At 40.1% G+C, this 27870-nt stretch overlaps 5 non-coding genes across 5 annotated transcripts; all 5 read right to left on the bottom strand.

Annotated features, from left to right (window-relative positions):
* Positions 1–6292: 6292 nt before the first annotated feature.
* trnav-cac (transfer RNA valine (anticodon CAC)) lies at positions 6293–6365 on the bottom strand. The gene has a single exon. It is a non-coding gene; the product is annotated as a tRNA-Val (tRNA).
* Positions 6366–6468: 103 nt separating this feature from the next.
* On the bottom strand, positions 6469–6541 carry trnav-cac (transfer RNA valine (anticodon CAC)). Its single transcript has one exon. It is a non-coding gene; the product is annotated as a tRNA-Val (tRNA).
* A 353-nt stretch (positions 6542–6894) lies between these two features.
* On the bottom strand, positions 6895–6967 carry trnav-aac (transfer RNA valine (anticodon AAC)). The gene has a single exon. It is a non-coding gene; the product is annotated as a tRNA-Val (tRNA).
* Positions 6968–7070: 103 nt separating this feature from the next.
* On the bottom strand, positions 7071–7143 carry trnav-cac (transfer RNA valine (anticodon CAC)). The gene has a single exon. It is a non-coding gene; the product is annotated as a tRNA-Val (tRNA).
* Positions 7144–7756: 613 nt separating this feature from the next.
* trnav-cac (transfer RNA valine (anticodon CAC)) lies at positions 7757–7829 on the bottom strand. Its single transcript has one exon. It is a non-coding gene; the product is annotated as a tRNA-Val (tRNA).
* Between the last annotated feature and the right edge of the window lie 20041 nt (positions 7830–27870).

Genomic DNA, 27870 nt, shown 5'->3' with positions numbered 1-27870 from the left:
ATTGCAGAAGGAAAAATAAAAAAAAAAACCCAAATGGGCCCTTGGACAGCTCATTACACTTCCAAAACAGCAACTACGTCAGGTAGCCAGTGGGAAGAAATCTGTTTGTCCAATTTATATGATAAACATCTGATGGGACGCTGCTTGGAAAAAAGTGGGAATTGGACTTTTCATTTTCCATTAAATATATTGCCATGTGTATGAGTGTCTTTTTCCGTAATCTCCCACTTCCAAACGAGCAGGAAGAGAATTCACAGAGTTTGCATTGGTTTCACTTTTTTCACCATAGAACAACGGCATGAACAGAGTGAGCCCTTTTGTCAGTCATGCAGTCTCTTTATCTCAATGGTTGGAGGCGGGGCCGCTAGCATACGTACACACAGATACACACAGTTGAGAGACATGGTCTCTCCGACGTGTCCTGCGTCTTTGTTGAGGCATGCCCTGAAAACCTCCATAGATTGGTAGATTGCAATATATCATCGTCCATCCATCCATTTTCTATGACACTTAGGTTCACGACTCAGTAGGGTTGCGGGTATGCTGGAGTCTATCCCAGCTGTCTTCCGGCGAGGCGGGGTACTGGCCTCGCTGACTTTATCTCCAAGACCTCAAACATGTATTGTCCCTTCCTGATCCTATCCATCCTGGTCACACCCAATGAGAACCTCAGCATCCTTATCTCTGCTACTTCCAGTTCCGCTTCCGGTCTTTTCCTCCAGACCAAAGAACATCGCTGGTCTCAACAGTTTCATGACACCCCTGGTTAATAGCAATCATTTCTGAAGTATATTTTGTACTATATTTTGTATATTTTTGTATATTTTTCCCTGCACTTTAGCAACTGATCATTGACGGCCATGCAAATTCACAGAGTTTGGGTTAAAAAAACTTAAGTTTCAGAAAAACTCATTGTATTCTAAAATGGTTGGCATTTACTTGTATTCTGTGTTGAAAAAAAATATGATATATATACATGTATACAATACATGAAAAAATTAGTGGCTTTCATGGCGCTCTTAATCCAAAAGTTTCCCGACTTGATGATAGATGATGATAGATTACAGCACACTTATTCCACTTATTTAAGCCCAATAACCAATCTCTTTCTTATTATGAAAGGTCATGTTTTCATTACTCTGAAGATGACATCTTGATCACGGCGTGACTCTTTGTGCCTCCTTCAATTGGCTCAAGAACCGAGGAACAAGGAATGGTGGCACATGTACACACGTGGCGCTGAGATAACCCATTCAAATCCACCTGCTAGTACTTCAACTCTCTCTTCATTAATTCAGACAGCCAATCATTTTGCTAAGAAGGGACAAAGCACTCTGGGAACACAATAATACTGGCAATTAATTCAAATTTTTAATAGAAAAACGCCTTGTGCCTTTGTCCCTGAAACATACTCCTGCACCAAGAGGTGCTTCAGAGCGTGTTTTGCATTCAAACTTCGAGCTTTGTACAACTTCTTGGGTCTCTCGCTCTCTTTTTTTTAATGAGTTTAGCAGTCAAGGTGCTTAAGCTTAATGGTGATAGCTCATCTGGCACCATGTGAAGGTAACATAATACGGCTTCCAGATTCTTTAGGACTCACTGATGAACACAAATGTCTTTAGATGCATCACGCTGACTCATGCGTCACTTTTCCTCCTTGGTACTTACGTTTGTTATGATCATTGAATGTATATGACAATACAGTATTGTCAGTTCCTATTTGCTCCTTCTTCTGTTTGGCTCATACCAACCAAATATGCAACGATGGAGAAAAGATATCAGGGAAAGTGGAATTCATCTATGATGGCTAACTACTGTTGGAATGTGGTCAGGGTTGACCCCGCTGCTGAGTGTGAGAGACAAGTCAAAAAGCGTCCTTCACATACTGAATAAAAGGAACTTTTTCATTTTAAATGATACTTTCACTTGTTTTATAACATATTCAATCGTCTGATGTCTTAAAGGGGACCATTATGCTTTTTTTCACTTTTCTGACCTATAAATGTAGTTAGAATGTTGTATTCTTGTGTTAAAACAGGGGTCTCAAACACCCGGCCCGCGGGCCAAATGTGGCCCACAGGACACTAGTTTAAGGCCCCCACCTTGATATGAAAGTTTAATGTCAGTGCGGCCCGCGCAAGTTTGATATGGATGCTGTATGGTATCATGTACCCAGAAAAAATTATTACGTTTGATTAATGTTCATGTTAAAGGTTAAATAACTGTTCATAGTTATCCTCCCTGTCCGTGTGGAAGTGGTAAGTTTTTGGCTTTTTAAGTTGAAAGGAAATAACTTGGAGGCTACCGTTTAGGTCGCTAGCTCTCTAGTTTGCGAGTTAGCATGTGTCCCAAGACCCTGCAGTTGCGCAATATGTTGTAAATAAAAAGAGTATAAATGTGACTATAGTCGTGTTTTGTCATGTCTACAGGGCTCTAATAATGCTTTGTTCATTTTAATCTGAAAAAAATCATTTGTCTACCCACCAACTATATATGGTTTCTTAAGTTTTTATTATTATTATTATATTTATTTATTACTGATTGATTGATTTTCTTTATTCTTGATCTTATTATGTGTAGAAAAATAAAAATGAAGATATTTGAGAAAAGTGGATTGTTGTATCAGAGCTTTTCTTGTAGAAAATTGGAACCAAAGCAGTTTATTCATTTTTCTGTTTTTAATAAATGCGTTTTTTTTTTTTTTTGAAAACCTGATGAAGCCCAGCCTCGCCCAGACCCGAGCTCCAGTGGCCCCCAGGTAAATTGAGTTTGACACCCCTGTGTTAAACGATGCCAAAGTTTCAGATATTGAGGTTTGCGCATTTGAAAGTAAGCCCTGAAAGAAGTTTGGGATGGCTCGAAACGCTCGGTTTCAGGGTGTTGCAAAACTGATGATGATTTGTGATGTCACAGAGGAGCAGGCTTCCCCATGGGCGCATCACACACTCAGCGCCCCACCAAGCTTCTCTGTTTACATTGCTAGCAATGGCTCGTAAGGGAACGCAATTCCTAAAGTTGCCACCATCAGTTGGAGTTCCTGATTCCCTACCAGCAAAAAAAAAATTATTTTAATCCGTCAACGGCATTTCACCCTGGACTGTTTTGTGAACATGGGCCAGTATGCAGCTGGACTAGCCGACAGCTGAAGTCTGACACCTTTCCAACGTTACTTGGTCATGTCGAAGAGTAAGAAGAGCAAGCAGTAAGTAACAATTTATCAGTGTCTGTGTTTATTTTGCAAAAGTGCTTGTCTGTGTAGCATTATAAAGTGTGCATACAGGGTGCCGGGTTGCTAATAGCTGTTTCCCACCACAATTAGTGGCTCTGCCCAAGTTATGAAACACTGGTAGTCCTGCATAAAAATGTAATGACCACATCAGACGTTACACATGCTGTAGAATTTCTCATGCTAAAATGCTAATGCTACTTACCATTGAGAGACATCTTGAAGTAACTCCTTTTCTCTCCTTCTCCTTTTCGAACTGTCCAGTCTCTACTTCCGGATCGGATTCGGGGTCCAACACATATGGCTGTATGTTAAAAGCCGACAATTCAAAAAGATGGATTGCCTTTTACTATCAACTACGATACTGGAGTGTGACCAACCACAACGGAGTGGGCGTGTCTGGAGGCGAGCTGTGGGTGGAATACATTAAAACAGACCATTTTTGCCTGAAGCACGAAATTCAAAGCTGAATAGGTGTAGATTCTGGAAGAACTAGAAAGCTTTCTGGTTAAAGCTGGTTATTGTTTGTAGCTGCTCTATAGGAGTCCACAACTCAATACAAAAGGGCCAAAAAATGAGCATCATAAGTCCCTTTTAAGACATTTCTTGTTTATTTCTTGACAGATACAAGAGCGCAACTTATAACAATATTTTCTAAATGTATTTTTTTATAGCGGCTGCACGGCGGACTTTTGGAATTATTAAAGATTGTGTTTGGTGTCGACATACTCCTTAGAATCATACCTTAGAATCTAACATTTTAATACATTTTTATTATAATTATGAGGCTGCACGGTGGAGCCAGAGTGGTTAGCATGTAGGCCATACAGTCAAGAGATTGGAAAGACCTGGGTTCGAATCCCAACTTGGAGTTTGCATTCCAAAAACATGCTAGGTTAATTGGTGACTCCGAAATGAATGTGAGTGTGAATGCTCGGCCATTGAGCGATCTGTAAGGTATACGTAAGGATGAAAAAGCATATCAGATAGAAAACAGCAGCCGTGGTCAACAGTTCATTGTTAGGGAGAACTGCACTTTGTTAGAGCTGAGCACTTTTAAATTCCCACACCATTAACGGCCGCGCATCCTTGACTATAGCTGTTCCTTCGCTCTCTGCGCCGCAATTTACCGCCTAATCCCCGACAAGGCCGGGTTTGTTTTTCCAGAGTTGTTAAGTGTGAAGTTTGTCAAACTGCGCAGAGGAAGGACAAGTTGATGTTTTGGCATTCACTGTTCTCGCTAAATTAATTTCCTTTTCAAACTTCCTGGCTCATCTAACTGGCTGAGCACTAATAGAGCCTTTAAAATAAAAATTATAAAAAAAAAGACTGACTGCATAACTGAAGGTCAAGCGTTATTGATTTGTTGTAGCACAATGCCATCCTGTGGTAGGATTGAGGGATGCTTCAACCTGCATCAATGATGGCAGACATGAAGGGTCCAGGATGAAAGGCCGGGTAGTAAAAAAGAGCATAAACATAATGTACGGATTTGATTGGAAGGCTTTTGTGACATAACTGGAATATACCAAACCATAATCATGTATGTTAAGTGGAATACATAGGCTATGTTTATATATTCTGCTATGTTTACCTGCTAAGATTTTGCAAAAAGCTTCCAAAATGTACTTTCTTGTTCACATTGCAGCAAGTTCCCTTGCAAGCGCACCGAGACCCACCCATGAACCCGCCTTAAATTGCAACTTTCTTACAAATATTCCACAATGCAAGCATCATTTAAAAAGCACCGCCATGTATGTTTGTCCTTTGATTCATGAGCCAGGGATGTTATTCTCTCACACACCAACAAAAAAACAACTGACTCTGGTGATTAATGGAGCAGAAAATCATTAAAATGTAAACAGTGGCAGTTGTTGGCGCTCATTAGGGAGCTGACGGTGTGCCAAGTGGTGCTAATTAACCCCGGGAAGTGACCCGTGGCCCAATGGAACTGGAGTGGGGGAAAAACTCCCCACCTCCAGTCCCACGCAGCTCTGTCAAAGTTAAGTCACATGTGTCATAAAAAAAGGACAGAAAACTACTAAAGTCTTCATGAATAATAAAACACAAATTGTGCTTTAAACTCTGTAAACTCTGACAGTCAAACTCTGGCGGCCATTTGTTGCTAGGCAGAATTGATCGGGCTTGCCCCATTGGTCAACACACATACCGAGCTAAGTCCTCGAAAAAACAGAACTATGAATATCATAAGACATGTAAAGTAATTTATAAAAAAATGAAAGGCATATTCTTAAGAAAGAAGGTCAAAGACAAAAAAGATGACCATTCAATCGAACTGCTGTTGTTTCGAATGAAAAGTACTGATTCAGGATCCAGGATGTGTTTTTCTATATCAACACTAGAGGGCGCAATAAGCCTGTGGAAAAACATTACTTAGCGGTAGTGACTTCCAAATCATAGCATAAATAATACAAGTAATGTATATTTTTACCGAAGTAGTACTGTATAGCCAAACCCATATACAATCACAGAAAAATCATCATACAAAATATGTGAAAATTGTATTTGAAACAAAAAAGTCATATAATGAAACGACTACAATAACTCATCTCTGTGTGGAGTTTGCATGTTCTCCCCGGGCATGCGTGGGTTTTCTCCGGGTACTCCGGTTTCCTCCCACATTCCAAAAACATGCTAGGTTAATTGGCGACTCCGAATTGTCCAAAGGTATGAATGAAAATGAATGAATGTATGGATTAAAATAACTGTATAGAATTGGACTGTTTGGCGGAGGGGTTTGCAGCTGCGTTTCCGCATGGCACAGGCGGAAGAAAAAGTAGTTCCAACAACCCCGTATCATTTCGACCCAATCACAGTCATTTGGTTACTTTCCGCTGTGTTTCTATTCATGACATACATTACCTCCATCCACTCAAATGACTCAAGTATCAAAATAACGACGGTTTGATTTGATAATCGACCGCAGAACAAAGAGATCGGAGCTGTTTTGGTGATTCTCAGCGCTTTTTTTTTCCATTGCCATGGTTCCAGAGTTGTTTTGAACAAAAGGGGTGTTTTTTTGGCTCAACATGTAAAAGTGAGATTTGTTTCCGCCCGGTTTCGAACCGGGGACCTTTCGCGTGTGAGGCGAACGTGATAACCACTACACTACGGAAACGTTACGCGTTCGGAGAACACCAGCGATGACAACTCTCCTATCAATACAAACAAACGGTAAAGAGTTCAGATTTTCGCGCCAAGTAACATTTAAAAGACATACTTGTTTCCGCCCGGTTTCGAACCGGGGACATTTCGCGTGTGAGATGAACGTGATAACTACTACACTACGGAAACGTTATGTGCTGAACATCACAGCAATTCATATTTAATATTTTCCGTAATAGTGACATAGTTTATTTAAAAGTGGGTTTTGCATGAAATTCACCATTCAGTAAGAAAAGTAGCTATTGGCTGTCTAGTAAAATGCTGCAGGAAGAAAACATGGCTTTGTAGTGCACAAACACGAGTAGTTATTCTTGACGGTACAAATATTTTTACTCACTAAATGCCACAACGAGATGGTAAAACCCTAAAATTAATATTATTTCCCGAAAATCGACTTGTGTAACATGCATATGATAACCTAATAAATGTCAAAGGCATCGATCATACATTTTCGCGCCAAATAACGAATGAAAAGGACGACATGTTTCCGCCCGGTTTCGAACCGGGGACCTTTCGCGTGTTAGGCGAACGTGATAACCACTACACTACGGAAACGTTATACACGAAGTGAACACCACAGATAACAGCTTATTTATTAATACAAACAAAAGGTAAAGAATTCACATTTTCGCACCAAATAATATTTAAAAGTAACAGTTGTTTCCGCCCGGTTTCGAACCGGGGACCTTTCGCGTGTGAGGCGAACGTGATAACCACTACACTACGGAAACGTTGTGTGACCATAGCAACAGCAGCGATAACAAGTGACGTATTAGAGGTGATTTTTACCCCCTCCAAAAAAATGTCGGAGTGACAGTATAAATTGGATGGAAAAATTGAACATTTAGGAAGAAAACATGCCTTTGCAAAACATTACCATAGTTATTCTTGACGGCACAGATATTTGTACTCACTTAATACCACAACAAGATGAGAAAAACCTATAATTAATATAATTTTCTGAAAATCGGCTTGTGTAGCGTGTTGACATGCATATGATAACTTGCTAATGCTAATGTAACCAAGCAGGTTAAGATTGCCTCCAATGGTGTAGATTCTACACTGAGCTTCTACACTATAAAGCTCGTTTATTTGACACGTTTATTTTCGTCGCGAGTCTCTTCACTCATATCTAACAAGCAACCTAAACACACACACACACACTTCCGGCCTTCAAAATAACAGCACATCCCGTGGGGGGTACCAAAGTAAGGGCATCACATAAATAGCTTACATACCTCACCCTAAGAAAATGAAACGTTGACATGCATATGATATCCTAATAAATCTCAAAAGGAATCGGTTTTGGATTTTTGCACCAGATAACATTTAAAAGAGAAAGTGTGTTTCCGCCCGGTTTCGAACCGGGGACCTTTCGCGTGTGAGGCGAACGTGATAACCACTACACTACGGAAACGTTATGCGTAATGCAAACATCAGAGATTACACTTTGTCCTATTATTAAACATTTTGCTAAATAGTGATATAATTGATTTAAAAGCGATAGTCCACATTTCCATGGGGTTTTTGTCATGAAATATATGAACTGAAGTCGTCCTGGATGTGTCTATTCTCTCTTTCACCACTAGAGGGCAAAACAAGTCTGTAAAAAAAGAGTCATCGGAGTCTTTCAGACTGTAGCACACGGGTTTCAAACTCATCCCAAAAGGAGGCCAAAAACCAAAGCCTACTTTCTCCCTTAATATATGGCCTTGTGTAAAACCTGATTGGTCCTTAAACCTAATAATGGGTTGAGGTGATTAATTTAGGATTGGATTTTTTTCTTTTAAAAAATTTAAAACTGCATATTGTCTTCAGTTGTGTTGTTGTTGACTAATATTAATATTTGTTTGATGATGTGAAGTATCACAAAAAATGCAAAAAAATACACCACTGTATGAGTGAACGAAAAGGGAGCATATTTTCTTCTCTTTAAAAAAAAAACAAAAACCAGAATTAAGGCTGCCCTACTTCTAGCCAGATCAGCCTCATGACTGAATGGATGGAGGAGGAGCAACTGTGACATGTCTCTCCCTCTGTGTACGAAGGCAGCCTTGTTTTGGCGTGTTTTTAATTTTCCCACCTGCAAAACACGACTCGGGCCATCTTGCAGGGACACCTGCTGATGCCCAGGTGGAATACGCAGACTCACAATTCACTTGTCACCATATTGTCAGCATGTCCCTGAGGACTTGTTAATAAGTACTACAGCACCACAAAAAACACATGGCGTGGTGCTGTGGCTCTGCATTTGCATGGCGAATGGATGCTTATTATGTGTTGCTTGTTATTTTCAATGACTTTTTATTAGATTTGCAGAAATTGGCACCAATTATTCAACTTTGCATGAACACAATGGGGACCAGTTGCATTTTTAACTGCAAAATCTGTGAAAATTAAACACAAAAACATATGTGACTAATCACAAAACGTTTAAATCAAAATTTCAAAACTCATCTAGATTGCTGTGGATAAGATTTAATGTTAATAAATAGAATATTTTCAGAGTTAGAGCGTAGAAAACATTTATGACTTTGTAAATACATTACATTAGAGCCATGTAGACATGAAATAACACCCCTATTGTCACAATCTGCATCGCCTCCTGTGTGACAGTTTTTGTTTCACGTTGTTTGCCTTAGTTCCGGTTTCATGCTTTTATTTTGTAGTATTTCCTGTGTTGGTCTGTTCTGTGTCCCGTTACTTTTACTTTCCCTTTCTACGCGCACCTGTTTCTAATTTGATCGTCTTATTTAGTTCAGCCGGGTGCGTCTGTTTTTTGTTGGTTCATTGTTTGTCCTTTGCTACGTGTCGTATGCCAGCGCTGCATTATATTTAATATATTTAATTTATATTTAAAAGAGATAAAAGCTAAGCTTTTACCTGCACCAGTCGTTTCATCTCTGCATCCTGGGGTCGCATCGCAACACCCGCATGACGGACCGTGACACCTATAGTCATCTTTAAACTTGTATTATTCTTTGTTGATGTCACATTGCCAATGCAGGATATGGGATCAATGCAGGGACACAAGAGATGTCCGCAGCTGCATAGCATGCGACCGAGCTAACTATTTTGCCTCCAATTCATTTATTCTAATCTTGAGAAAGATTTTCACATGGAGTGGGGAAGAAATAATATGACGAGCCAATCAAGTACCACTTCCACACGTAAGAGGAGGATACCTTATTTCCACTTGTGTCATTACTGATGCATAGTGGCCACAATGTATTTCAGTGTTTGACTAACAATGAGCCATAGTCAACCACGAAACAGCAATTATTAATATCAGCCATTTTTCAAAATGGCCACATTGAAGGGGACCTATTGTGGTTTTTCCACTTTTCTGACCTATAATGTGAGAATGTTGTATTCTCGTGTTAAACGATGCCAACGTTTCAGATAATGAGGTTCGCACATTTGGAAGTGAGCCCTGAAAGAAGTTTGGGATGACTCAAAACGCTCCGTTTCAGAGAGTGTTACAAAACTGTTCCTTTGTGATGTCACAGAGTCAGAAGAGCAGTAAGTAACAATTTATCAGTGTCCTAACTGTGTTTATTTTGTGTTGTCATGGAGCAAAAGTGGTTGTCTGTGTAGCATTATAGAGTGTGCATACAGGGAGCTTGGTCGTTAATCGACTTTTCCTACTAAAATTAGCACTGGTAGCAAAAAACGTGTAATGACCACACAATACGTCACTAATGCTAAAAGTATTTAACATTGAAGTAACTTCTTCATTTGAGAAGATACACACTCGGGAGTGTGACCAACCACAGCGGAGCTGGCGTGCCTGCTGGGTGGGCCGTGGGTGGAATACATTAAAACAGACCGTTTTTGCTGGAAGCACGAATCCAAAGAAATACAGCTGGAATAGGTGCAGATTCTGGAAGAACTAGAAAACTTTCTGTGCTGGTTATTGTGTGTAGCTGCTCTATAGGAGTCCGCAACTCAATACAAAGGGCTGAAAAATGAGCACAGTAGGTCCCTTTTAAGATATATGTTTGGGGACAGCTTTGTCGAAAATAAAAATAATGTCTTAAAATAATCTGGAAGAATCAATTATTTCTATCATTCATATGTATTTATATGCTTTTGAAATTGTTTTCTGCATGTAAAAATATAATTGTGAAACTATAAACATGTTTTTTGTTAACATTTATGACTTTCATGAACAGATTAATTGGATTGTTTCTTAAGGGAAAATTTTTTTGGTTTGAGTCCGTTTTGGTTGGAGTTGATCTTCTGGAACAAATTAATGATGTTAACCAAGGTTCCACTGTGCTTGGTCTCTGTTTTTACGTTCAAATATGTAATATAAAACTTCAACGCTAAGATGAGAGTTAGGCCAGCAAGCAAACGCAACAAGACACTCTCAAAAGGTCACATGGGTATATTTTCCATTCGATTCTCATCTGTGCTAATGACTGAATGTGTCGTGTGGACAGTTTTGCTATTATGATTTGTTGTTACGCTCTCACACTATGCTTTTATCCAATATTCTGCTGTCAGCTTTTGAAAAAAAACAGTCTTAAGTTCAATATCTTTTCATATTCCGAGCATCATACTGTCCATATTTTGCGACAGCAATACTTTCAAGGTAAAGGCCGCTTTATCCTTAAAGCCGAAAAGAGCCACGTCAACAATCCCCTTTGAAATGCATTATTAGAGACTCGTCAATGTTACCGCCCCCAAAGCCCCGCCTCAAAAACATCAGCTCAGCTTTTTTTTCCCCCCTCTTTGGCCATCCCTTGTGGCGAGCTCCTTCTCATTAAATAACTTCCATAAGAGACGTGCAACTGAAGAAGAGTTGATGGGCAATTTTCTGCAGCCTCCAGGGGATTCGTACAGCAACAAACAGGAGTCGTTGACTATTGATCCGTTCGAGGCTGTACATGCACCCTGGCATAATATTGTAGAAGCACATACGAGCATGTGCAGGGGAAAAAAGAAATGAATTGATTTTGTGTAAGACATAAAGTGTACCAAAGTGACGGGAGATTTTAAACATGGCATTCTTTTTTTTTTTTTTTTTTTGCCACATGAAAAAATCAGCTTGTGCCTGAAGGGCAGAAAAATTATTTTATTTAATTTATTTTATTATATAAATTATTTTATTTAGGTTTTGTTGCTGAGGTCATCTTGCAAATGGACCATTTCCAAGTTTTATCTGCGACTCCGTGCACCCCATTCTGACCACTATCTTTCTAGCACTCATTCATTTTGGGTACCCACTGCTTACCTCTCGTCCACTACAAATTATGTTAGTGCCCCCCCCCCCGCCTTGTGGGGTGTATTTAAAATGCTTTGGAAATCATAATTACATGCAACACAGATGTCAGCATCCTACCTACCTTCAGGTAGCACAGATGAGGATGCTGAGGTTCACATTGGGAGTGACCAGGATGGATAGGATCAGGAACGAGTACATCAGAGGGACATTACATGATAGAGGCCTTGGAGATAAAGTCAGAGAGGCCAGACTGAGATGGTTGGGATGGATGGAGGCGGTTGATTTGCTGTGGCGACCCCTGAAGAGAAAAGCCTAAAGAGAGAAAGAAAAGAAAACAGATCTTGTAGCATTCACGGCCACCCAAAACAGTCAGACACTCCAGAACACAACATGCTAAAAAGGGGTCACTACATGACTTAATACAGGGGTCTCAAACATGCAGCCCGCGGGCCAAATGTGGCCCGCAAGGCACTAGTTTGAGGTCCCCGCCTCGATATGAAAGTTTGATATGGATGCTGTATGGTATCATGTACCCAGAAAAAATTATTACGTTTAATTAATGTTCATGTTAAAGGTTAAATAACTGTTAATAGTTATCCTCCCTATCCGTGTGGAAGTGGTAAGTTTTTGGCTATTTAAGTTGAAAGGAAATAACTTGAAGGCTACCGTTTAGGTCGCTAGCTCTCTAGTTTGCGAGTTAGCATGTGTCTCAAGACCCTGCAGTTGCGCAATATGTTGTAAATAAAAAGAGTATAAATGTGACTATAGTCGTGTTTTGTCATGTCTACAGGGCTCTAATAATGCTTTGTTCATTTTAATCTGAAAAAAATCATTTGTCTACCCACCAACTATATGTGCTTTTTTAAGCTTTTATTATTATTATTATTATATTTATTTTTTGCTGATTGATTGATTTTCTTTATTCTTGATTTATTTATTTTTCATCTTATTTTGTGCAGAAAAATAAAAATTAAGATATTTGAGAACAGCGGAATGTTTTATCAGAGCTTTTCTTGTAGAAAATCTGAACCAAAGCACTGAAAAAGTTTGTATATTTTTCTGTTTTTAATAAATGCGTTTTTTGCATGTACATACACAAACACACACACACAGCAGCCAACACCTGGCATCCATCTTTATTACGCAAGACATTCCTGGAGCATATCACAGGAAAGTAAAGATGAAAAGTTGCCTGCACATCCTAAGCGTCCTCATTTCCAGACAAGTCTTCATTTATCTTCTTTGAGCAGATGTTACCCAAAGCCTGATGCATTGCACGCTGCATAAAGTGCAGGGCTGATTTGACATATTATACATATTAGAAAGCATAGTCCTCCTTTTTGTTATTGTGGAACGACCATAAATGATTCTCCCTTCAACAAATTCTGCCCAGCAACAAGTGGTCATGTAAATGCATCATGTGACCTGGAGCAATAACCCGCAATTCTGTTGCATATGCTGCAATATAATTTAATAGGGCCCTAATTAAATATCATTAAACAATTACACACAATTAAACATAGATGACATCAAATATGAACAACAACAATGTACAGTGTAAACAGTAATTGGTACAAATAATGTAATTTTTTTTGAATTTTTTGAATAAATAATAATAATTGAAAGTTATACGTGTTTAATTATGCAAATTAATCATTTAAACCCTAAAGTCTAGGTGTTGAGTTGTACTTCTTTCCTAAAAAATATTATACTTTCAAAAAATTTTCAGATTTTTATTATAATTTTTATAATAATAATAATAATAATAATAATAATAATAATAATAATAATAATAATAATAATAATAATAATAATAATAATAATAATAATAATAATAATAATAATAATGATAATAATAACAATGTTAAGTTAATTGGCGACTCCAAATTGTCCATAGGTATGAATGTGAGTGTGAATGGTTGTTTGTCTATATGTTCCCTGGGATTGGCTGGCCACCAGTCCAGGGTGTACCCCGCCTCTTGTCCCAAGACAGCTGGGATAGGCTCCAGCACCCCCCGCGACCCTTGTGAGGAAAAGCGGTAGAAAATGAATAATAATAATAATAATAATAATAATAATAATAATAATAATAATAATAATAATAATAATAATAATAATAATAATAATAATAATAATAATAATAATAATAACAATAATAATAATAATAATAATAATAATTCATATTTTATTTATTTATTGTTCATTAAAAACACATTTTTAGATGCCCCCCACTAATTATGGTTTATTATATTATGTATTTCATATTGCAAGGTAATAACCTATGTACAGTTGTAGCAATTTGATATTTCCCCCTTTGGTTTATTAATATTAGTTAAAGTTATGCAATAACGTATATATGTATATACGTCTGCTAATATACACACTATTGCTTTGACACTATTGCAGCAACACACTTTCTCCTCGTGAATGTTTAAGAAATAGCCAAGTCTTACTGTATCTATGTCATCAATCAATCATTTGGGGGGTTAAAGGACTTCAGAATCAACAGGTTGTTTTTTTTATTATAATAGAGCTCTTCCACCCCCCCACTCTTTCACCGATTCTCCATCCTGCATTTCTCTTCGGTCAGAATTGAACCTCCTGAACCTCCTCGTCCTTCACTGCCGACTGTAAGTGAATGAAGTGTGTGTACACCAGACAGGACGCTTGCAAATAGACTTGCCCTCCTTCAAAGTGAATGACGCGTCATAATATTCATAGAGATAGAGAGACACAACACGCTGTGTCTTCCCTCCAAATGAAAAGTCAAATCACAAACAAATGCAAATGGAGCCTCATTATGGCCGTGTCTGTCAGCACGGAACAAACTGCATAACTTGCAGCTATAAGGCATATATACATGCACATATATATCCATGGCATCCATCACCACAACAATGAGGCTATATTGTTATTTTCTTATGCAGCTCCATCGACGCTAATACAAATTTGTATAGCGTCTGTGTCATCGTGAAGCTACAAATAAAGTCAGCGAGGAACCATTATGGTGCGATGACTGCTGTCAGCTATTGCAGCATCTTTTTTATTTGTATGTAAACATCTTTAGTGGATTGAAAATATGAATCCAAATATTGTGTCAGTGTCGTTTTAAACCTCGGAGAGCACCGAGAGATGGAGCACGAGGGATCAGCCAATGAGGCGGATAACAGATGGACGTAAAAACCCAGCGGAGAATGGATCTGCAAAATTAGACGCAACGGGGTTAGAAGGGAAAATCCTTTTCCAATACAGTGGACGGTCCATTTGTCAAGTCCCGGAGGGGACGTGGGGGGGTGAAGGAAGGTGAGGAGGGGGACGGGGGGAGGGCAGAAAACACGAGCTATTAACGCAACATGGAGTCGGCCATTAAAGGACAAGTTAGCCTCATCTGGTTTGTGGGCCTCCAGAGAACCAGAGGGTGGCGTCATCAATATGTAAATGTTTGTGTGTGGCAAATTGTTTCCTTGGATGGTTTTTGCGCATGGTGCACAAAACAGTTCATTTGTCTTTGCTGCACATTTGTCTGTAAATGAGCTGATGCTAACACTGTTTATCCATCAATCTGCACTCAAGACATGTTTTTATATATATAAAAAATCACTGTATACTGTATATTATGTATACTAGCGATGCTCCGAATAAGGGTCTTATGCTGCCGATTCCGATACCAATCATTCGTGAATTTAATTAAATTAATTAACTGTAGCTGCACGATGGTCCTCACAGCTAGGAGACCAGGGTTCAATTCCACCCTCGGCCATCTCTGTGTGGAGTTTGCATGTTCTCCCCGTGCATGCGTGGGTTTTCTCCGGGTACTCCGGTTTCCTCCCACATTCCAAAAACATGCTAGGTTAATTGGCCACTCCAAATTGTCCATAGGTATGAATGTGAGTGTGAATGGTTGTTTGTCTATATGTGCCCTGTGATTGGCTGGCCACCAGTCTCGACTGAAGACAGCCGGGATAGGCTCCAGCACCCCCGTGACCCTCGTGAGGCTCGTGAAAATGAATAAATGAATGAATGGATCTTCATACTACATGTTCTTCTTGTAATATTTGGACTTTGTTCCCATAATATTTCTTTAATATTTAACATTCCCAAAGCTACTGTAATTCTAGATTTAGTTGGTTCATCATTATATTACAACTTTATGGCAACTTCTTTAAAATTTCAACTTACATAGGTTAATTGGCGACTCCAAATTGTCCATAGGTATGAATGTGAGTGTGAATGGTTGTTTGTCTATATGTGCCCTGTGATTGGCTGGCCACCAGTCTCGACTGAAGACAGCCGGGATAGGCTCCAGCACCCCCGTGACCCTCGTGAGGCTAAGCGGTAGAAAATAAATAAATGAATGAATGGATCTTCATACTACATGTTCTTCTTGTAATATTTGGACTTTGTTCCCATAATGTTTCTTTAATATTTAACATTCCCAAAGCTACTGTAATTCTAGATTTAGTTGGTTTATCATTATATTACAACTTTATGGCAACTTCTTTAATATTTCAACTTACATAGGTTAATTGGCGACTCCAAATTGTCCATAGGTATGAATGTGAGTGTGAATGGTTGTTTGTCTATATGTGCCCTGTGATTGGCTGGCCACCAGTCCAGGGTGTACCCCGCCTCTTGCCTGAAGACAGCTGGGATAGGCTCCAGCATGCATAAGCGGTAGAAAATGCATGGATTAATTAATATTATTATTTTTTATTATTATAATATTATAATTCTAAATATTTTTGCAGACATACTACATTTCTGGCCTATTTTTCTTAAACTTGAGGGTACTTTGTCTTCATTAAACTTTCTAATTAGGATTATAAGTTTCTTTTTTACTTTTTTTTTTTAAGTTTCCTCCTCCCAAAATTGCGTTTGCTTCCAATTACGCCACATTACTTTCTGCAAACATACAAAAGGCTGATCTAATCGCATGCACAGCAATAAAAGAAAACGCTAGCACAATAACAACACAGCATCTGGTGGCCCCTCATTTCACTTCTTTATTTTTGTGCTTTTATTCCCAATACATGCTGCTGTACCACTGAGCTCATCTGTTGTTCAGCCACTGACACCAGTGTGCTGATTCTTGCGATATGACACTGCCGGTGGACGGAACAGTGGAGAAAGTGCTTTAATAAGGGGGCACGCCATCTGTTCTCGTATGCACACTATTTCCAAAAAAGCATCAAAACTACTTTGGAGAATGCAAAACATTTGGTATGCTAATTAAAATAAAACACAAACAAACATCTGCAGGCCTCTTTATCAAGACTCATAGATGCAGCATAAAGAAGCAAACTCAGGTCATTTGTTTTGTTGTGCGTTTCGGACAAGCCAAGGCATTAAATCAGTTCTTAATGATGACAAAACAACTGAACAATAAACAGCGATACAGCCATAAACATGATCAAATCAGCTCACCCTTGGTGTCAATCTAGCGGTGGAATATTTCCAAGCAGTCGGCTAATGCTGCTCATTTAACCTCACCGCCCTTGGCAATAAAATCCTAATAAGCACTTTTGCATTTGCTAAACACAAGCCGATTCTTCTTGCTTTAATTAAGGACCTCGTTGGTTATCAGGGACAGAGGTTGCTGTGGTGTAGTGGATAGCGTTCTTGGTTCTTTGGAGCAGACGCCTTGGGTTCCAATCTCCACTAGTAAGCACCTTTGGTATTCGTCAGGAAGGCCATCCGGAATATAAAGGACTCTAGCCAAAAGTCAAAAAGATCCGCTGTGGAGACGCCCTAATCAGGGAAAAAGCTGAAAGAAACAAACAACAAAATGATCAAACAAAAGTTATCAGTAAAAATGAATAATTATATAATAATAAACAACGAGAGAACCAAAGTTTTAAATATTTACCGTCATGTAAAAAAAACAAACTACTAAAATTAGATTTTTGGAGATGTTTTATTATTATTGGACAAATGGTCAATGAATGATGGTCAATTAGTTGGCAATCCAAAGATGTCTTGCTTGATGGTGGCCATGTTTTTCAAACATTCATTCATTTTCTACCTTTTCCTCACAAGCGTTGCAGGAGGTGCTGGAGCCTATCCCAGCTGTCTTGGGGCGAGACGCGGGCGAGAGTACACCCTGGACTGGTGGCCAGCCAATCACAGGGCACATATAGACAAACAACCATTCACACTCACATTCATACCTATGGACAATTTGGAGTGGCTAATTAACCTAGCATGTTTTTGGAATGTGGGAGGAAACCGGAGTACCCGGAGAAAACCCACGCATGCACAGGTAGAACATGCAAAATTCACACAGAGATGCCCGAGGGTGGAATCGAACCCTGGTCTCCTAGCTGTGTGGTCTGCACGCTAACCACTGGACTTCCGTGCTGTTTTTCAAACAGTCCTGCTCAAATTTTAAACACATGAGCTTGTGGGAGTTTATGGGAGTTTAATAACAGCGCCAAGTGGTCAGCACGCAGGCCTCACAGCTAGGAGACCCGAGTTCGATTCCACCCTCGGCCATCTCTGTGTGGAGTTTGCATGTTTTCTTCAGGTTTTCTCCGGGTACTCCGGTTTTTTCCCACATTCCAAAAACATGCTAGGTTAATTAGCCACTCCAAATTGTCCATAGGTATGAATGTGAGTGTGAATGGTTGTTTGTCTATATGTGCCCTGTGATTGGCTGGCCACCAGTCTCAACTGAAGACAGCTGGGATAGGCTCCAGCACCCCCGTGACCCTTGTGAGGCTAAGCAGTAGAATATGAATAAATGAATGAATGAATGAATCTTCATACTACATGTTCTTCTTGTAATATTTGGACTTTTTTCCCATAATATTTCCACATAATATTTCTATTATTCTACTTCTTATTGTGTTCAGTGGTTCACAAGTAGAAGAGTTAGCTTATAGAAACAGTCCTGACTATATTGTGTACTCTATCTAGCTTATTACACTTATATCGTGCCTTCCTATGAGGTATAATTTATCTTATTACACTTAGCTATCAAACATTCATAACATCAGCAATGATACACCCAGAGGGACATCGCACACTCTAAATTGCTGTGCATTTTAATTAAGTACTTGGCAATTAATGCCACCATGCAAATGAGCTTGGATAATCGCCTGGCCCCTTGGTAATTTGGTAAACAAATATCTGGCAAGGGAGATCAGTGTAACTCTTTCCCTGTCGTAGATGTGGCATATCTCTGCTTGCATGGCGAAGACTCAGCTGGAAGTGTAGCGTTAGAAGACGCTTACAGACTAGAGACAAAGAATCGGATGCTGCGCCATTATGGATAACAAAAAGCATTCATTTATTCATTTTCTACCGCTTATCCTCATGATGGTTGCGGGGGTGCTGGAGCCTATCCCAGCTGTCTTTTTGTGAGAGGCGGGGTACATGCTGGACTGGTGGCCAGCCAATCCCAGGGCACATATAGACAAACAACCATTCACACTCACATTCATACCTATGGACAATTTGGAGTGGCTAATTAACCTAGCATGTTTTTGGAATGTGGAAAACCCACACATGCATGGGGAGAACACCTGTGAGGCCTGCGTGCTAACCACTCGTCCACCGTGCAGCCTCATTTTGTCTTGTTGTTGTTTATTTAAGTTATCAGTACTAATAGGCGAGAGAGCAATCATTCATTCTAATATCATCTCCATGTTCTTTGTGTGGATTTTTTGCTCGATTTTGCTTCAACATTCGACGAAAAGCCAGGTGAGTATCAGGATGTGTCGCCATTTTGCTTTGTCCGCGCTAACCACGTTACAAAGCCCCAGCTGCGAGTGTTCAAATGCGTGCTGATAAATGAGGCCCAGCAGCGCTCCGTGTCTTCTCACCTCGTCGTCCTTGTCAAAGTCTCCTCGCGGCGAATAGCCCGCCATGTCTGATCTCTTCTGCTCAACGGCGTCCCTTGTCTGAGATATGGTTTAAATTTGGAAAAATCTGATTGCCCCCAAAGCGCAATCAAGAGCGTGAGATAACGTGTCATTATTTGCTCAGTGCGATAGGTCCAATTAATGGCTTTAGACGGGGATCTTGAGGTGAAAGCTGGTGTAATTCACTCCGCCCGTTCAATACATCACAATACAATGCAATGTGGAGGAAGGATCACGTTATCAACTGGCGAGCCCGAGGCTGCTGCTCACAAAACGATGTGGAGAATGAATAATCCTGCATCATCACAAAGACCGCTGTCCTTCTCCTTTGCTACGGACGACAGCAGATGATTGCAAATTAATAAAGGGCATTTAGGGTGCTTGCAATAATTAGCATACCCACATGGGCTTTTTTTTCTAGAAGTCAATTTATTTCGTTTTACTCTCACACTTGACAGTACGGGCGCATCAGGTATGAATTGTTTTGAAATCAGCAGGCAGAACAAAGCTTTTGTCGGCTTAATCGTGATGTGATGCAAGCCTGCCATTCATCTGCACTTGACAGCATCCGTTTCAAATACTTAAAAAAATAGATAATGAGCTTTGAAGACTAATCTGTACAATAAAGTGAGAGACAATAACCGTCAAAATTCCTTATAAAATATGGCCCAATTATGCTGATCATCTATACTGCTTATCCTTACTAGGGGTATGCTGGAGCCTATCCCAGCTGTCTTCAGGTGAGAGGCGGGGTCATGAGGAAAAAGTGGTAGAAAATGAATGAATGAATACTCGTATCGATACGTCTTTTAAGTTTTTTTTTAGCTAAGCGGTGATGATGCAACTCCCCAATAGAAGCGAGCATGTTTGGTGCAGTATTAAGCTGGGAAAACAGCCACAAGGTGGCAGAAGTACATTTTATAAGAACTCGGCCTGCAACTTTCTCATAGAAATACACACTGCACAGCAACCAGGAAGTGAAAAGGTATTCACACGTGTGTTGATATTTTGCATGAAAAATGTGCCTTGAAAAATCAGTCGAAATCATCAAAAATGTAAAAAACGTTACTGAAAGGAACGTCATTTGAAAAATTAATCACCTTTATAAGCGAGTGAGTTAAATTCTTCTCACATTAATCCGCTACAGTCACATACTTTAATTTACCGTGTGGGCCCCCCCTGAAAGAGCAAGTCAATTGTCCAGGGTTTCAACTGAATTTCGAGACATATCACAGAAACGCGGGCCAGGGAGGGTTTTAATTATCTGTCATGAAAACAAAACAATCGGAGCGTTCGTGACTCGGTGGGAGAAATGGAAGTGGGTGAAATTGCGCCTCGCTGTTCAATGAAAATCAAATCAATGGAAGCTAAAACTGCCACAGCCGGCGAGATGGCGCCGAGCTCATTTATTCCATGTGATCAACATCAATAATTTTTGGGTTTATATCAAAAACAAAGACACATAGCGGGAGTACGTTCATGTGATTCTAACTCAACGATGACAAGCTTATTGGCCAGTAATAATAGTTAGCTGGGCTTAGCGAGCATTGAGTTGTAGACCAATCAGAGCAGGTCGGTAGGGATGCTTTGCATGATGACACAGGCTAATGGAAGGATGCAATGTAGCGCACACTTGCCGGCGTAATGCAAATATTTACCTTTCCACTTCAGTGGAGCTCTACGGATCTCATTTACATCACAATACCAGGCTGAGTGAAGGGCACAAATAAAGTCACTGGTGTTCTTCTTGGTGTCCAGTGGACATTTTTTTTTTGAATAATTTGCCTGCAGCAACAACAACTAAACATATATATATATATATATATACCTATATATACGTATGTATATATATAGTTTGTTTAATTTCATTTCATTTCATTTTCTACCACTTTTCTGTAAATATTCTGTGGGTCTTGAAAGTTCAGCAAAAATACCCCAAACCTCTGGCAGTGTGGAGCTCTCTTCTCTGTAAATGGCTGACAGTCAGTGAGTTACTAAATCGTGTTTTTTGTGGCAAAATACGGCCTATAGGCTGATGGTAATGATTGATGAATACAGCCTATAACAGGGTTAGGGTTAGGGTTTGACTCGCGGGCCGCATTGATATGACAAAATTTACAGGGGGGCAGACTATGTATTTTACATGTAACAGTCCACCTGGTATTATTGTATCTGTAAAATTGTCATGCAATCTGCTATTGTTATTTATTATTTTATATTTATATTTAAATATTTGAAAAACAATAAAATATTATAATATTACAATAAAATTAAAATAATAATTATTATATTATTATTATGTAAAATATGCAAATATAACAATAATATTATATATAATTAATATAATAATTAGCATTAATATAATAATTATAATAATCATAATAGTTCTAATAATAATTATAATAATCTAATAATCTAATAATAATAATAATTATTATTATTATGTGCTTGTGTGCCTTTTTTCAGGAGCACTTTGTAAACAACAGACCATGTCAAAAAACGAAATTGATAAAACCATCAAAAGGTTGGCTCAGGCCATGATGCCAGGTTGTATGTTGAGTTTAAATGAAATACTTTGGAAAGATTGGGCGGGCCGTATTCAAACACTTGGCGGGCCGGATGTGGCCCCCGGGCCGTAGTATGCATGTTATAGGCCCTATAACATGCATATTTGCACCAATGTCTTTTTTGCCTACATTAAGCATAGCAAAGGCTAAATGAACTAAAATGCTAACAAAGTGTATTCTACACTCGGTGTCAGTAAAGCTAGTGTAATGTTTGGTGAGACATGCAATCACCAAACTTGATCGCCAGAACAACAAACTTTTATTGCAGGTTTGAATTATATCACAATAGGCAAAATAATACCTAATAAAAATCTCTATAAAAGCATGGGTTAGTGTTGTGGTGGTAACCTATGGCAGGATGAAACTCAACTCTGAACCCCCGACGTCACTTCCTGTCCACCACTCACTCTGCTCTCCTCGGTAAAACATTCATAGCAACAAGCACAAGTCTGATTTATGTTTTACTATATTGGATAATATGAGTATAAAGGTGACTATAGGGGTGTTAGTCATGTCTTGAGGCCTCTAATAATATAAATAATATATATAATAATATATATAGACAATTTGGAGTCGCCAATTAACCTAGCATGTTTTTGGAATGTGGGAGGAAACCGGAGTACCCGGAGAAAACCCACGCATGCACGGGGAGAACATGCAAACATCACACAAAGATGGCCGAGGGTGGAATTGAACCCGGGTCTCCTATCTGTGAGGTCTACACGCTAACCACTCGACCGCCGTGCCGCCCCTTAATTAAACATGTCCACTTTTTTTTAGTAAGGCTTTTTAATTTTTTTTAAATTAATTTAATTTTAACGAACAAACGTGAAAATATAATATAAAATATAATAATAATAGCTCATAAGCGTTTCATTCAAGCACTAAATGTTCCATGTTTTTTTCATAATAACCAAAATCACCCAAGTTCTTTTATCAGTAGTAGAACATTGTTAAGTGTCAGGAAAATATCAGCTCCTAACTAAAAATTGGAGAAAAGCAAACTTTTTGTGAAAGATACAAGGATACATACACAAGCATAACTTTCACTTCGACACATTGTTTTATACCAAAATAAACAATACCATAAACAATACATCAAATCAAATTTATTAACAAAAATGTCACAATTTTCACATTTGGAACTGAACTATACTACAATATGTAACCTCCTGTACCCTTCCTTCCGCCTGTCTTGTGTTTCTTCCAGTGAAATGATCCTGCTGAGTTCTTATAAAATGCACTTATAGAAAATCTCTTTTTTACTTTCTAAATACTTTTTAAACCCATTATTAGAGCCCTTTATATAACACCCCTATAGTCACCTTTACTCTCCTATTATTCTTTGTTTACATGACATTTGCTAATGCAGGCTACGGGATCACTGCAGGGACACCATTAATCCAATAAAAATCTATTGCTTCTTTACATTTCCCCCCAACATGACGACGATGGTTGTATTTTATATTCCAGCTCCATGGCTTCAGGAGACAACAAATGGCTGCAAGTTTTTTACCCCGAGGCTGAGTCTATCAAACGGCTCATCTATCTATGCAAATGAGGTCCACGGAAGATCGTAGCGTGGTGCCATTTCAACGAGATATCAGTCATTCATTTTGACGGCGCTGGCTTGAAAGAAATGCGCTTTTAACGGCCAGAAACCTTAATGAAGAGCTGAAAAATTCATGAAGAAGATTAACATTAAGGTTAAAGCCCTCACCTAGGTTACCCCTCCCATGTGTGCACTCCCTCTCACATATTCATGGTGCTCTTGCGTGTTTTTGACACCGACTGTCAAAGAAACCATTTGCAAATGTAATGACCCGATCTTTGCTTTCTGCAGCAACAAGATTCATTTTACAGACTGATCTGAAACCGTGGTAGTACGCAGGCTGCATCCAATAGATTTTTGGTTTTGGTACCCACACAGAAAACTTTCTTTATCTTCCAGAATTTGCACCTATTCCAGCTGTATTTCCTCGGAATTCCAAAAGATCTGTTATTATTTATCCTATAATCCACAACCCACTCTGCTGTGATTAGTCACACTCCCAAGTACTTCTGGACTACTGCTGAAGCCCACTTGCTAATTTTGTGGCGATAGACAATGATACTAAATGAATAAAGCCTTTGAAGAACTACAGTAAAGTCTCGTTATATCGATATCGGTTATAACGAATTACTGCTTATTACGATACTATTTTCATTTCCCGGCAAATTTCTAGTCTTTTATGATATAATTAGTTCCGTTAGTACGATACCCGGTTATTATGATAATCCGGTTACTACGATGCCCTTTTCATCTCCCGCCAGCCAATTTGGTCTGCTTATATCGATACAAAAGCAGCTTAAATCAATCTTTGCTTAAGGATTTCAATACCAAAAAAGAACACGGCGAACGGCTGCTTCCAGTCAACTTTATTTTTCACACTTCCACCACCAGAGCACAGCACACACACCGATTCTACACTATAGAACAATGTCGAGTGCATTATTGCCCACTTTTAATGCAGTTCGGCGCAGGATCGGATATATCGACAGTCCGGTTATATCGATATTTTTTCCGACTCCCGACAATATCGATATAACGAGACTTTACTGTAATTGAAAAGTGGTTAGGAGCTACCGGTATCTCATGAGTAGCTCATAAATGAAACATACTTATTTTTGCACTACTAAAACATTACACCTCACTGTTATGTACAATAATGCTTCAAATGTGCAATACTAGACTAATGTGCAATAAGATTAATTCATCCAAGTGCAATACTACATTTTGTGTACTGAAATTCCACATTTGGTTACTGCTATTCTACATTTTGTTACTGTATAGGTTATTGTTGTTGATGTAGATATACTTACACTTTCCTCCCACATTCCAAAAACATGCTAGGTTAATTGGCCACTCCAAATTGTCCATAGGTATGAATGTGAGTGTGAATGGTTGTTTGTCTATATGTGCCCTGTGATTGGCTGGCCACTAGTCCAGGGTGTACCCCGCCTCTCGCCCGAAGACAGCTGGGATAGGCTCCAGCACCCCTGTGACCCTCGTGAGGAAAAGTGGTAGAAAATGAATGAATGAATATATTTACACTTATTTTGAACAGCACCTGCCACTTTTATATTTATACTGTTTATATTTATATTGTTATTTATATTATGTTATTTATATTTATATAGTTATATTTTTATCCTTTTCCTTATTCTTTTTTTTACCTTGTACAAAATGCACCGTGGAGTTGCACTCAAATTTTGTTGTATGGAATACAATGACAATTAAAACTGCAAGCAGTGATGAGCGGGCTCGAGCACCCCGACGCGCTCGGGGGTACGCGCGGGTCGGGGGTACGCGCGGGTCGGGGTCGCCGTTTCCGCCTGTGGGTGGCGCTATAGAGTGGTTGGCCCACACGGTAACGGACCGGAGGGTACCCCGAACCAACAGAAAAAATTAGGGGCCGATCCGACCGTGCGTAAGGAAGTTACGGCAGATATACATTTCCACCAGTTGGTGGCGCTATAGCGTATGTACACACACAGTCATAGACCAGAGGGTACCCCAGACCACCAGAAAAAATTTGGGCCTGATCCGACCATGTGGAAGGAAGTTACGGCTATATACATTTCCACCAGTTGGTGGCGCTATACAGTCTATGTACACACACAGTCATAGACCAGAGGGTACCCCAAACCACCAGAAAAAATTTGGGCTTGATCCGACCATGTGGAAGGAAGTTACGGCTATATACATTTCCACCAGTTGGTGGCGCTATAGAGTCTATGTACACACAGTATAACAGACCAGAGATTGACCCAACACACCAAAAAAAATTTCAAGACAATCTGACCATGAATCAGGAAGTTACGGCAGATATACATTTCCACCAGTTGGTGGCGCTGTGTTTAGAACATGGCTTCTGGAGCGTTAGGTGCGTCCTGTCATGATAGACGTCTCCACCGAAAATCATAGTGATACGTGTAACGGGTGGCGAGGGATAATGAATTGAAACTTCTAGGTGGCGCTAGTGTGTCAATTTAGATTGGTGTCACATGGGAGCACCACCAGGGCGCTCAGGCCTGGATTAAGGCCTCACGTTTAAGATTTCAGCAGCCTGTGACCTTCTGCAGGCAAATGATGACCTTTTGATGGTCAATGGCGAAGGCTGACCATTCGCCGTGGCCACGCCCCCCACATGTGCTTTACACACATCATAGTCCATCAACTGACATCATCAGTCTGTCAGTCAAACTGTGTATTGACTTTGATGTACATTGCTTCAAGGCAAGGCCAGACACCAGGCAGGGCCAGATATGAAATGGTCAAAGTTTGGTGGCGTGCCACGCCCACATCCTATGGAGCGGCCCAAAATCCTTCGCAATTTAACGTGGGCCATCCGTCTAGTGTCCGTTGATGCAACAACGGACTCATTCGGTCAAACCCCCTAGGAGGAGTTCGTCAAGATACGACCCATACATCCGCCCCCAAATGGCCGCCGCCACCTAAAATGGCCGACTTCCTGTTGGTTTTAGAACATGGGTTATTGAGACTTTTTTGTGCGTCCTGTCACGAGTGATGTCTCCTCCGAAAACCATGCCGATACGTGCAACGGGAGGCGAGGGATAATTATTTTAAAACTTCTAGGTGGCGCTAGTGAGTCAATTTGGCTTAGTTTCATATGGGGGCCACACCAGGCCGCTCAGGCCTGGATTCTGACCCCCCCTATGAGCTTTCAAGCCCATGCGACCTTTTGCGGGCGAATGATGACCTTTTCTATGTAAATGGCGAGGCCTGAGCATTCGCCGCCAGGCCACGCCCACCACGTGCGCTTTTCCTGCATCATGGTCCATCAACAGGCTTCACCAGGCTGTCAGGCAGTGACCTTGTGACCCCGATGTTCATCTGATGAATCTCCTGGCAGAAAAGGCCTCATGTAGATGACACGCCTTTAGCCTGTCGCCAATAGGTGGCGCTGCGACGAAATCAGGAAGTGACCTACGGGGACCTTCGGGGCGGGGCCATGATCACATGTACCAAGTATGATGAAGATCTGACCACGTGGAGCCAAGTTATTCACGTCTACAGTTACGCTCAGCGTGCAAGGCCCGGACATTTGAAAATGGGCAAAATTTGGGGGCGTGCCACGCCCACATCGTATGGAATATCCCAAAATCCTTCGCAATTTAACGTCGGCCATCCGTCTAGTGTCCGTTGATGCAACAACGGACTCATTTGGTCAAACCCCCTAGGAGGAGTTCGTCGAGATACGACCCCAACTTCTGGCACGAAAAAGGCCGCCGCCATCCAAAATGGCCGACTTCCTGTTCGTTTTCCAATATGGGTTCTTGAGACTTTTTGGTCCGTCCTGTCACGATAGACGTCTCCACCAAGTTTCGTGACAATAGGTGAAACTGGTGGCGGGGGCCAATTTTTTCAAAAATTAAAGGTGGCGCTAGAGAGTCAATTTTGGAACATTGTTTTCGGGACCCCCACCAGATCGAAATTTTCGCCAGACCTGACGCGCTTGCAAAATTTGGTGAGTTTTCGGGCATGTTAAGGCCCTCAAAATGGCCGTCCTTTCGTCAGAATAAAAAACGGAACGATTACAATAGGGCTTTCGCACTGGTCAGTGCTCGAGCCCTAATAAAGGCGATTCTTCTTCTTCTGATGAGCTATTGGCTGGGGACCCTAACTATGAACTCAAAGGGTGGTAACGTAGGTCCGCGTATAGTGAGTGCATGCATTAATGCACCTTTCCCACCAAAAGCGTATGGCTTCTCCCAGACAATACTGTGGTTCTTTCC

This window comes from Doryrhamphus excisus, linkage group LG23, assembly GCF_037039965.1.
Source record: "Doryrhamphus excisus strain RoL-2023G ecotype Guam linkage group LG23, RoL_Dexc_Guam_v1.1, whole genome shotgun sequence".
Lineage (NCBI taxonomy): Eukaryota > Metazoa > Chordata > Actinopteri > Syngnathiformes > Syngnathidae > Doryrhamphus > Doryrhamphus excisus.
Note: the sequence above shows the minus strand (reverse complement) of the source record. Positions and strands in the feature narration are given on the sequence as shown.